Genomic DNA, 12,634 nt, shown 5'->3' with positions numbered 1-12,634 from the left:
ATGGACTTTTAGATATCAAAATTTGAAACTGTTTATCAAAGGACATTGTCAATAGAGTAAAAGGCAACCCAGAAAATGGAAGAAAATACTTGCAAATCATGTATATGATAAATTAATATCCAGAATAAATAAAAAACTCATAAAACTAAATAGCAATAAAGCAAACAACCAATTTAGAAATGGGCCAGGGACTTAAATAGACATTTCTCCAAAGAAGATGTATATATGGCCAATAGCATATGAGATGTTTAGATTTATTAGTCTTTAGGAAAATGTACCCTGCTTATTTAACTTATATGCAAAATACATCATGCAAAATGCCAGGCTGGATGAAGCCCAAGCTGGAATCAAGATTTCTGGGAGAAATATCAGTAACCTGATATACACCACTCTTATGGTGGAAAGCAAAGAGGAACTAAAGAGCCTCTTGATGAAAGTGAAAGAGGAGAGTGAAAAAAACTGGCTTAAAACTCAACATTCAAAAAATCTAAGATCATGGCATCCAGTCCCATCACTTCATGGCAAGTAGATGGGGAAACAAAGGAAATAGTGACAGATTTTATTTTCCTGGGCTCCAAAATCACTGCAGATGGTGATTGCAGCCAAGAAATTAAAAGACTCTTGCTCCTTGGAAGAAAAGCTATGACAAACCTAGACACCATATTAAAAAGCATAGACCTTTGCCAACAAAGGTCCGTCTAGTCAAGGCTATGGTTTTTCCAGTAGTAATGTGTGGATGTGAGAGTTGGACCATAAAGAAGGCTGAGCACTGAAGAATTGATGCTTTTGAGCTGTGGTGTTGGAGAAGACTGTTGAGAGTCCCTTGGACTGCAGGGAGATCAAACCAGTCATTCCTAAAGGAGATCAGTCCTGGGTGTTCAGTGGAAGGACTGATGCTGAAGCTGAAGCTCCAATACTTCAGCCACTTGATGTGAAGAGCCAACTCATTGGAAAAGACCCTGATCCCGGGAAAGATTGACGGCAGAAGGAGAAGGGGATGACAGAAGATGAGATGGTTGGATGGCATCACTGACTCGATAGACGTGAGTTTGAGCAAGCTCTGGGAGTTGGTAACAGACAGGGAAGCCTGGCGTGCTGCAGGATTCGCAAAGAATCAGACACGACTGCGCGACTGAACTGAACCAAACAACATGGAAAAACCTTGAAGACCTTATGCTTGACTAAAGATAGACATAAAAGGACAGATGCTATGATTCCGTTTACATGAGATGTCTAGTCATCAGAATCGTAGAGACAGAAAGTAAATGGTAGTTTCTAGGGGATAAGGGGAGAGAGGAGTTATTTTGTTTTTAATGGGTAAAGAAATCGGTGTGGGATGCTGAAAAAGTTCTGAAGATGGTTGGCAGTGATGGCTGGAAAACAATGTCAATACATTTAATGTCACTGAACTGTATACCCAAAAGCAGTTAAAATGGTATCTTTCATGCTATGTACATTTTACCACCATAAGAAAAAACTTACCAAGAGTAACGCCTAGACATTTTTACTCAAACCACACTCTAGATGGTTTAAGCAGAGTGCAGGGGTCAGGTATAGAGTACCTCAGACATCTTATCATCCAACAACTATGCACATGAACACACCCTAATGACAAACTCTGCAGCAGAGGGCAATGGTTGAGGGTAAGGTAATGGTCAAGAGCACAGGCTCTGGAGTCAGACAGGCAGGAATTCTTATCAAAGGTCCATGCCAGCTGTGACACATGTCCCCAACCTGTGTCACCCTCTTACTCCTCATGTGTGAGATGGGATCATAATTGTATGCACAGTCGCTTCAGTCATGTCCGACTCTGTGCGACCCCATAGACGGCAGCCCACCAGGCTCCCCCGTCCCTGGGATTCTGCAAGCAAGAACACTGGAGTGGGTTGCCATTTCCTTCTTCAACGCATGAAAGTGAAAAGTGAAAGTGAAGCCGCTCAGTCATGTCCGACCCTCAGCGACCCCATGGACTGCAGCCTTCCAGGCTCCTCCGTCCATGGGATTTTCCAGGCAAGAGTACTGGAGTGGGATGCTATTGACTTAGCAGCAGATTGCTATGATAACAGCAGGACAGCTCTTCCTCATTCACCCTAGCCCAAGGCTGGGGTCCCAGGATCTCAGCCCCACCCCTCACTGCCACAGGACTTCCTGAGCCTCACTCCTCTTCTACAGAATGGCATAAGTGGCACCTGCCTCCCTGGGTTCAGTTCAGTCCAGTCACTCAGTCGTGTCCGACTCTTGGAGACCCCATGAATCGCAGCACGCCAGGCCTCCCTGTCCATCATCAACTCCCAGAGTTCACTCAGACTCACGTCCATCGAGTCAGTGATGCCATCCAGCCATCTCATCCTCTGTTGTCCCCTTCTCCTCCTGCCCCCAATCCCTCCCAGCATCAGGGTCTTTTCCAATGAATCAACTCTTCGCATGAGGTGGCCAAAGTACTGGAGTTTCAGCTTTAGCATCATTCCTTCCAAAGAAATCCCAGGGCTGATCTCCTTTAGAATGGACTGGTTGGATCTCCTTGCAGTCCAAGGGACTCTCAAGAGTCTTCTCCAACACCACAGTTCAAAAGCATCAATTCTTTGGCACTCAGCCTTCTTCACAGTCCAGCTCTCACATTCATGCATGACCACAGGAAAAACCATAGCCTTGACTAGACGAACCTTTGTTGGCAAAGTAATGTCTCTGCTTTTGAATATGCTATCTAGGTTGGTCATAACTTCCCTTCCAAGGAGTAAGCGTCTTTTAATTTCATGGCTGCAGTCACCATCTGCAGTGATTTGGGAGCCCAAAAAAATAAAATCTGACAGTGTTTCCCCATCTATTTCCCATGAAGTGATGGGACCGGATGCCATGATCTTCGTTTTCTGAATGTTGAGCTTTAAGCCAACTTTTTCACTCTCCACTTTCACTTTCATCAAGAGGCTTTTTAGTTCTTCTTCACTTTCTGCGTTGGTGTTGTTAATAATAAAATTTAGTAATAATAAAAATAGTAACAACCACAATTGTTGCTGGCCACAGTATTTCCACTGGAGATTGGAGTTGGTATCCAAAGAGCGTTAGCTTCGTGAAGTCTACCTTGTCTCAGATGTTAGTGATGAGTATTGCTAGAGAAAACTTATAGTTAAATGTTAGTGATTTAGTCCCATATTAAAAGTTAAAATTTTAATACAGCCCTGTGGAGTGGTCTGGAGAAAGATCGCTCATCAGGGATACAGCACTGCCAACACTTGTTTGTAAATATTGAGAACTTTTCCACACAGAATTGTCATAACTGGATAGAATATTTTCACCCATATTCAAATTAACATCACTAATTTTTCATAGAGGAAGAAGTTATAAAACAAAAAAATGTTTATGCCTCATTTACTATCAAGGGAATGTTATTAGATCTGCAAAATAATTCTGTCAAGTTTTAAAACTGATGAATCAGTTGTTTTTCTCTGGGTAATAGGATAGAAACACTCATCCTAAAACTGTTTCAATAAAGGGAAACACTGTCAAGATGATCCCAACAAGAATTTAATCTGAGTGAGCAATCGCATGCAACATAGTCTCTGAAATCAGAATATACAAATCCGAACTGAAAATTGACAAAATATTACTTATCAGATAATTTTGTTAAAAGATGCTTAGTTTGTCATATTACAGAGTCTAACATTAAAAAGTCTGTCCTTTGCAATTGAAGAAAAAAATTTAGAAAGTTTTTAGTGTTAAAATCTTTTCATAAACACTTGAACAATAAACATTGTCAGTTTAGAGATAAGGGAGGAAGGATTTAATGTTCTAATAATCTAATGCCTTTAGAAGAAGCAGAGGTGGAAACTTGCACAAAGTGTATTCTTCAGTTTTAGAGTAGTCTGAATGAAAGCAAGGGAATAAGGCACCAAGGAACTGGGATTGAGAGCAATAGGGATTTAAAAAGAGCCTTTGACTTCTCCCTGAAAGTGAAAGTGAAGTCGTGTCCGACTGTGGACTGTAGCCTACCAGGCTTCTCTGTCCATGAGATTCTCCAGGCAAGAATACTGGAGTGGGTTACCATTTCCTTCTCCAGGGGATCTTCCCAACCCAGGGATGGAACCTAGGTCTTCCTCATTGGAGGCAGATGCTTTAACCTCTGAGCCACTAGGGAAGCCCCCTAGGGAGGCTTTCTCTCTAGGGAGGCTCTTAATTAGTTTTCATTTTCAAAGAGCATCAGGCTTGACAGGATCTTCAGTAATCTTGTCTCGTCCCTGTTCACAGCAAGATATACAGTTTATAATCCAGCCTATGTCTAGAGATGTCAGATAGAAAGATCTCACAATATCTAATCTCAAATTAAGCAACCTTCTCATTCAAGCCACTCATCCTCATAATGAAAGTGAAAAGTGAAAGTGAAGTCGCTCAGTCGTGTACGACTCTTTGCGACCCCATGGACTGTAGCCTACCAGGCTCCTTCATCATCCTCATATTTAACCTAAATTCAGGATTCTTTGCAATGTTAGCATATTTTCTGGAGAAGGCAATGGCAACCCACTCCAGTACTCTTGCCTGGAAAATCCCATGGACGGAGGAGCCTGGTAGGCTGCAGTCCATGGGGTCGCTAGGAGTCGGACACGACTGAACGACTTCACTTTCACTTTTCACTTTCATGCATTGGAGAAGGAAATGGCAACCCACTCCAGTGTTCTTGCCTGGAGAATCCCAGGGATGGGGGAGCCTGGTGGGCTGCCGTCTGTGGGGTCGCACAGAGTCGGACACGACGGAAGTGACTTAGCAGCAGCAGCAGCAGCATATTTTCTCTGCCTTTGGTTCTCTTGTTAGAGAATAATTCTAATGAGGTAACTAGTTTTTGTTTGGTAACATATTAGCAACCAATTCCAGATCATTTGTTTTCATCTAGATGTGAGGTCTTTCTTTTATTCCCCCAATATTCAGGACACTGGTATGAAACACATTTGGGAACTTGATTTGTATAAGAATACCATCTTTAAAAAGATACTGCTCATCCTTTGCTTTTGGAGAAGGAAATGGCAACCCATTCCAGTATTCTTGCCTAGCAAATCCTGTGGACAGAGGAGCCTGGGGGCTGCTGTCCATAGGGTCGCACAGAGTCGGACACAACTGAAGCGACTTAGTATAGCATGCAACAACCACGATGATATAGCCACCACTTCTCAAGTACTTCCTCTGTGTTAGAGCTTTGCATGAATCTGCACAGTAGTGCTATGAGGCAGTTGCTCTCCCCATTTTATAAAGAACTTAGTAATGACTGTGATGAGACTTGCTCAGGAAATGCAGCTGAATCCCTTCTGTGTGCAGGGCAGTGTGGGTTGTGTGGGGCCCCTGGTGTCTGTGGAGTTCACAGCTGGGGAAGGGGCCCCCACTATGGTCCAGAATCCATGCCCATCCTGTCTCTCCCAGGTGCTGAGGGTCACCTAAGACTAAGGCCAAGGTCAAAGCTGCCAGGAGGCTGGAGTCCTGGGTTCTGGTCCCACTTGTGCTTCGAACTGGCTCTGCCTTCTGGGTCGGTCACTATCCCTCCCTCCCCAGGTTTATCCTGTTGTAACGTGAGAAACGGGGGTCAGATCCCTGATACCAAGATCTCTCACCACAAAGAAAGGCTGGAAGCTCAAACGTGGAGCCTGTGTCTGGATGTCTGGCTTCTCTCTGCCCCCTGGTGGACACCAGCAGCCTAGCACCTGGGGGAAATAGACTAGAGACTCCAGAGCTATGCCAAGGCTCCCCTTCTCTGAGATCCAATCCCCATCTATTAAATGTGGATAATAATAATACCTACCTCTTGGGGCTATTATTGAGAATGCAAAGAGATAATACATGAGAAATGCATGAGAAGTGCTTGGACTTTAGAAGTGAGCACAGACTAGTCAATCAACAGAAGCCAGATCCTACAACTGAAATGGCAAATCCTATCATCAGTGAAGAATGTAATGACTACAAGCTTTAGGACATACTTGTTACTGGCAGCTGTTTACTAAGTTCTAAATGGATTCAGTCTCTATGATAATTACCCCATCTCTGGACAATTACCAACTATATGTATTTTTTTCCAAGAAAATAAGTTTAAAATATTTTTCCTTCTTTTTTTGCTCAAATCATTTCCTTTGTTCCTGTTTTAGGGGTTTGTTTTATTGCTCTTCTTCACCATCGATTGCTTGCCTCATTAATCTACTTCTAACACTTCATTGAGGTATAATTTACACACCATAAAATTTACCTGTTTTAAGTATAAAATTGAACAATTCTTAGTATAGTTACAGAGTTGTTCAACCATCACCACAGTATAATTTTAAACTATTTTCCATTACCCTCAAAAGAAAGAAACATACCCACTTGCAGTTTATTCCCATTCCCATCCCCAGCCCTAAGCAACCACCAATCTACTTCTTTCTTTAAAGATTTGCCTTTGCTGGACATGTCACAAAGATGGAATCATGAAATATATGTGTCTCCTTTTACTTAATATGTTTTTGAGGTTCATCTTTGTTGTAGCATGTAGCAGTACTTTATTCCATTTTATGGTGGAAAACATTCCATTGTATGGACATGCCACATTTTGTTTATCCATTCAGCAGTTAATGGACATCTGTATTGTTTGTACTATAGGCATATAATATATAAAACATTTGCATTATTATGAGGCTATTTTAAACAGTTGCTGCTCTGAACATTTGCTTACACTTGTCTGCGTGAATGTATGTTTTCAATTATCTTGAGGGCTTGTTTATTTTTATACATTCACTGTTTCCACTAAATGTACTTTAATATATAAATTATGTATATAAATTTGCCTCTAGTACCTCTTTAGCTGTGTCCCACAAACTTTGACCTGTTCTTTTGTCATTATCATTCAGAACTAAATATTTGTCAAATTTATTTTTTATTTCTTTTTTCAACAAAATGTATTTATCAATAGAATGGTTCCCAAACATGTCAGTCTATTATAATATGCAATTTTACTGACTCATGATTGGGGAACTTAGACTGTATGACGTTAATGCTTTAGGATTTGTTGAGGCTTTCTTTATAATTCTTAATATACATGCTTTATTTTTGTGATTGCTCCATTTGCGTTTGTTGGAAACTGCTTGAAGGAAATGATTTCTCTAAAATATTCTAACCCTATGGATGGCCTAATGGTTAGGATTCCAGGCTTTCACAGCTGTGGCCTGAGTTCAGTCTCTGGTCAGGGAACTGAGATCCCACAAGCTGTGTGGTGTGGCAAAAATAAATAAACAAACAAATTCTAACCTAAACACAATGCAAACTCTTGTGCTTCCACACACTCTCCACACAAGTGCGGCCAAGATCCTCTGAAAAGCTTCTACCTGCAAAGAAAGGCACAGGACCGTGGCCCATGACTCTGCCCTGCCTGACTCCTTATTCCTTACCTCCTCACTATCTTCTGAACTTCCCTGTACCCCTAAGGTCTGTGACAACCCCCTGTACCTTGTCAAAGAGAAGAATCACTGTAAGCTCACAGTTTTGTGTCTTTCCAACTTGTTTTCTCAACCTATCACACTCTTCTCTTCTTGAACCTCCTCAAGATATCCAGTCCACTGAACCATCCAATTTCTCCCTATCCATCAACTCTTTTCTGACTTCATTTTACTCTTTCAGTTCAGTTCAGTTCAGTCGCTCAGTTGTATCCGACTCTTTGCGACCCATGGACTGCAGCACTCCAGACCTCCCTGTCCATCACCAACTCCCAGAGCTTACTCAAACTCATGTTCACTGAGTCAGTGATGCCATCCAACCATCTCATCCTCCGTCGTCCCCTTCTCCCACCTTCAATCTTTCCCAGCATCACAGTCTTTTCAAATGAGTCACCTCTTCGCATCAGGTGGCCAAAGTATTGGAGTTTCAGCTTCAGCATCAGCTTTAGCTTTGCTCTTTAACCGGCTTAAATTCCATGTTCTATTGTTTTATTTCATGTATTTATTTGTTTTGGGCTGTGCTGGGTCTACATTGCTGCACGGGGGCTACACTTTGTAGCCGGGCATGGTCTTCTCATTGCGGTGGCTTCTCTTGTTGCTGGTGAGCACTGGCTCTAGGGCTCTCAGGCTTCAGTATTTGTGGCTACTGAAGCGCGAGTTGCCCCGTGGCATGTGGGATCTTCCCAGACCAGGGACCAAACCCGTGTTCCCTGCATTGGCAGGAGGATTTTCAACCACTGGACTAGCAGGGAAGTCCCTGTTCCGTTGTGGTCATCACTTCCTGCAAACATCCTGAACTCCATTGCCTTCACCACTTACATATCAAAACTCCAACTCTAGGTGAACCCAACTACCCATCTCCTTTGTGCCTACATCCATGCTGCTCAGTTGCTGAAGAACATGAACTATACGGTATGTGACACTATAAATTCATAGTCACCAACTTCAAGGCTGCTATTCACTTTTATTATGTTTTGTTTAGATACACTGTTCTCAGACTTCTATCTTCCCTTCCAGCCTGTTCACACTCAGCAAATGACGGAATGTTCTACTTGACAGAGAAAATAGAAGCTGTCACACAACTGCCTTCTCCTCCCTTAATTCCCTCCTATCCAAGGACACTTCTTCTGTGCTCAGAATTCCATCTCTCCAGGCTTCTGGGAATTTTGCACTGTTCTTTGCAGGGAAACGGGATACTGTGAAGGGAGATGATTTAGGATATAGCTGCAGAGGTGCTTGCTCTATTTTATTTATTTATTTAATTTGGCCGCACCATACAACATGCAGGATCTTAGTTCCCTGACCAGGGATGAAACCCATACCCCCTGCATTGGAAGCATGGAGTCTTAACCACTGGATAGCTAGAGAAGTCCAAGAGGTGCTTTTTTTTTTTTTTTTTTTTGACCTTTTAAAATTTCATTTTAAAAACTACAACAATTTATCTTAAATAAGGCAACTGCCGATCAGTTGCAAACTAATGCAACAAACTACACACTATTTTAAAACCTTCTGTATTCAAACTTGGTTCACATCTCCTGGCAACAATTTTTAGATCCTTATTTTTGTCTTGTATTTGGTAAAGGTTTCTGTTAACCAAATGTCTATTCTCTTCCCTCATGAGAATGTCCAATTCGTTGAAGTCTGGAAAGACCTCTCTTCTTCACAAATATAGAGGAGATGTACAGACTTTAAAACAACTCAATTCCAAATTCTTTCACTAGGTGCCAACACGATTATAACAACATAACCCAAACTTCCTCAGGGAGTATTTTTCAGAACTAATTTTCAGAATTAATCATGACAAAGTCTTGTGTTCCATGAATATGTTTCCTGAAGTGACAATTTATAAATTCGACAATTACACATATGTGAGAAACCAGCTCACACCCGTGACATCTTAACACTGTACAGGTGTCTTGACATCTGCCCCCTCCCTCCATATTTAGTCTCTTTGAAATGACAGGAAAAAAAACAACCAATCACAGGTTTAATGGGTTTAATAAGTTTACCCCTTCAGGTCCTATTTGCAGCACCCAGTATTCCTTTGAAACACCAGACAGACCCAGCAGTGGCCAACAGTCAAGACCAGACCTCCAGAGTTTACAAGTCCAGGTTCTCTGAGCATCCGTGTTGCAGTAGCACTTGTCCGAAATTGGTACCTCCCTATCTTTGGGGAGCTTTAAATGTACCAGTGAAAAAAGCTTTTTCCCCTGCAAGGGGAAGCAGGAAAGTCATTCCTCAAACCCAGTGGAGATCTGGCTGAGGTCTTTCTTCTGTCCCATGTCTTCAGGCTTGTGTTTTTGTTTTTTGTTTTTTTTCAGTGGAGCAAGAGACCAAAATCTAACCTGAGTTACAAGAAACAAGACAGTGATGGCTATAAAGGGAGTGACCAGGAGCAGCGGAGCCTCCTGTCCCTCCCACATCCAATATATGTGCTTCACAGAAAAACAAAAAAACAGGTCCACAAAACACAACAGCTAAAATTACAAAAATCCATTCATCCAAGGGCGGTGGGAGGCAGAAGGGGAAAATGGAAGGGAAATGGCACAGGGAGAAAGAGTATTCAAATCAGTCCAGGCACGGGGCTGGCAAATGCTAGGAAAGAGCTGCAGAAAAACCTGTGGTCCTTTCAGACTCACCAGTGTTTAAAATCCATACTGGTCGCAGGAAGATTCTGCCTTACGTGCACCAGAGACAAAAATCTGGATTCCTCAGAGAGAAGGGAATGCGGGCAGGGCCCTTGGCAGGGTGGGCCCTGCCTTCCCTGGGAGTGGGTGGAGGTGAACCAGAGAAGAGCTGCCACAGCATCCTTCCGATCCCCCCCGGCCCCTCTGGATGGCGGGTGATCGACTCAGCGGCCTGCGGCAGCCTTCAGTTTGTCAGGAGACGGGTGTGGCGAGGGTAATTTTTCTGCAGAAGTGGAGCTGCTCAGGGCTGACTGCAGGTAGACAGTCTTGTGGAAGAGTCTGTTGCTTAAGAAAACCACCAAGGAGAAGAGGTGCAACTGGAAAAGGTATGCTTTGCCAGGGGTCTTTGCTTCATTGGCGCTGATAATGAATAAAGGAAAGAGGATAGAGATGAGGCAGCCACTGACAATGTAGGAGGACTGCATTGCTGTGAGAAAAGCCAGGGGCAAACCAAATCCGAAGTAGTAAGGCCAATTCCTTTCTATGTTTGATAACCGCTGGTGCATTTCAATTCCTTTATTGAACCAACGATATTCGAAGCAGTATAGTGAGTAGAGGAGAGACATATGCAGGAGACTAACCAGCTGACCAACAAGATGGATGGGAAAGAGACTCACAAACATCCCCTGGAGAAGGAAGAGAGCCTGAAGCAAGAGGTTGAAGAGCATGTCACCAATTATTTTGCTGACACTAGGAAATGTGTGAGGTTTCCTCCCAGATACCTCGAATGCCAGGTCCGCTATATCCTGAAACCAAATCGCGTTGACGACTTTGCTGAGCACAAAGATGGGGAGCACCCAGAGAGCACTGAAAATTGATGTGAGGAAGAACTCCAGCCACGACCAGACATCCCTGTGTAGCGATGGGTCACCAATAATCTGTTGGTTACAATGGGCCGTTACTGATTGAAGGACGGGAATAAACATTCAATAAAACAAGAGGAGACTGAACCAGAAAACTCCACCATTGCAAGTGCAGCACTGAAAAATTCTGCTAACAATACGTGGTTCACTCTCCTGCTTCCTCTCTATGCTCTGGGCTCTCTGAGCCAGGATACTGCTTGCCCTTCTTCGACGCTGCTCCTCTCTTTTGTTGAATTCGAGCATCTAGCTTTGAAATGGTACAAATTCCCCAGATGGAGTCTTTGATTCCCCTGGCAAGGTCCTGCAGAAAGGTTTTGACACTGTCAGCCATCTCTTTACCGCCCAAACTATCAGCTACACAAAGGAGAGAGAAGTGTCCCCAGATTTTTCATCATGAAGGACCCGGCAGCTTCGCCGCCGCGACTCCGGCTCTGGCTCCAGCCGGGTCTTTCGCCCACCGAGGGCCCGCTCCTCTCCTCCGAGCCCCTCCGCACCAGGTCGCACGCTCCCGCCCTGGCGCTGCCAGGGCCGGGGCCGCTGTGCCCACACTGGGCATGCCCGGGCAAGAGGTGCCTTTTTAAAGTGCGTATTTGGGTATATTCATTCCCAACAAGTAACCCTATAGCACCTTCCTATTGATCTTAGAATTAAAAAAATAAAATAAATAAAATTTAATATGCTTGACATGACCTTCATCAATATACAGTTCACAAGAGATGCAAGCTTCAAATATATCAAAATATGCCAACTTCATTCATAATAAGAAAAGTACAAATTTTAATTACATTGAGCTAAAATTTCACACCTATCAAAGAACAAAAAAAATCAAAAATTTTGTCAATACAGCTGTGATGAGACTCTGAGGAAACAGGTACTCTTAAATTCCTGATGGGAGTACAAAAATAGTACAATCTCTACCAATGGCAATTTGACAGTAAAGTGAAGTGAAGTCGCTCAGTCGTGTCCGATTCTTTGCAACCTCATGGACTACCTCAGTAGCCTACCGGACTCCTCTGTCCATGGGATTTTCCAGGCAAGAGTACTGGAGTGGGTTGCCATTGCCTTCTCCAGGGGAACTTCCCGACCCAGGGATCGAACCCGGGTCTCCTGCATTGTAAGCAGACTCTTTACCGTCTGAGCCACAAGGGAAGCCCACAATTTGACAGTATCTATCAAAATTTTAAATGCATTTGCACTTAGACTCAGCAATCCTTCTTGTGAGAATTTACTGTATAGACAGGTCTCTGCACTGAGAAATGACATATATAAAAGGGAAATATTAAAACTATATAACAAGTGGATATGATCCTTAAAATGTATGTGATGTGTCTATATGCTTGTATAGCAATAATTTTAAAATATTCCCTTTATCTACACTATATCTTCTATGACTAACAAGTGATACAAATTGTAGGTGGTAATCTATTCATTATGGGCTTCTAAGGTGTCTCAGTGGTAAAGAATCCATCTGCCAATGCAGGATTTCTATCCCTGGCTCTGGAAGATTCCCTGGAGGAAGAAATGGCAAACCACTCCAGTATTCTTGCCTGGAAAATTTCCATGGACAGAGGAGCCTGGTGGTCAACAGCCCAGTGGGTCACAAAGAGTCAGATATGACTGAGCACGTACGCAACCTATTCATCAAATT

At 43.0% G+C, this 12,634-nt stretch overlaps 1 pseudogene; it reads right to left on the bottom strand.

The window, feature by feature from the left end:
- Window positions 1-10,338: 10,338 nt before the first annotated feature.
- LOC113890529 lies at window positions 10,339-11,520 on the bottom strand (annotated as a pseudogene).
- Between the last annotated feature and the right edge of the window lie 1,114 nt (window positions 11,521-12,634).

The sequence above is a fragment of the Bos indicus x Bos taurus genome, chromosome 3 (assembly GCF_003369695.1).
Source record: "Bos indicus x Bos taurus breed Angus x Brahman F1 hybrid chromosome 3, Bos_hybrid_MaternalHap_v2.0, whole genome shotgun sequence".
Taxonomy (NCBI): domain Eukaryota; kingdom Metazoa; phylum Chordata; class Mammalia; order Artiodactyla; family Bovidae; genus Bos; species Bos indicus x Bos taurus.
The sequence above is the reverse complement of the archived record's forward strand: the minus strand, read 5'-3'. Positions and strand labels throughout refer to the sequence as shown.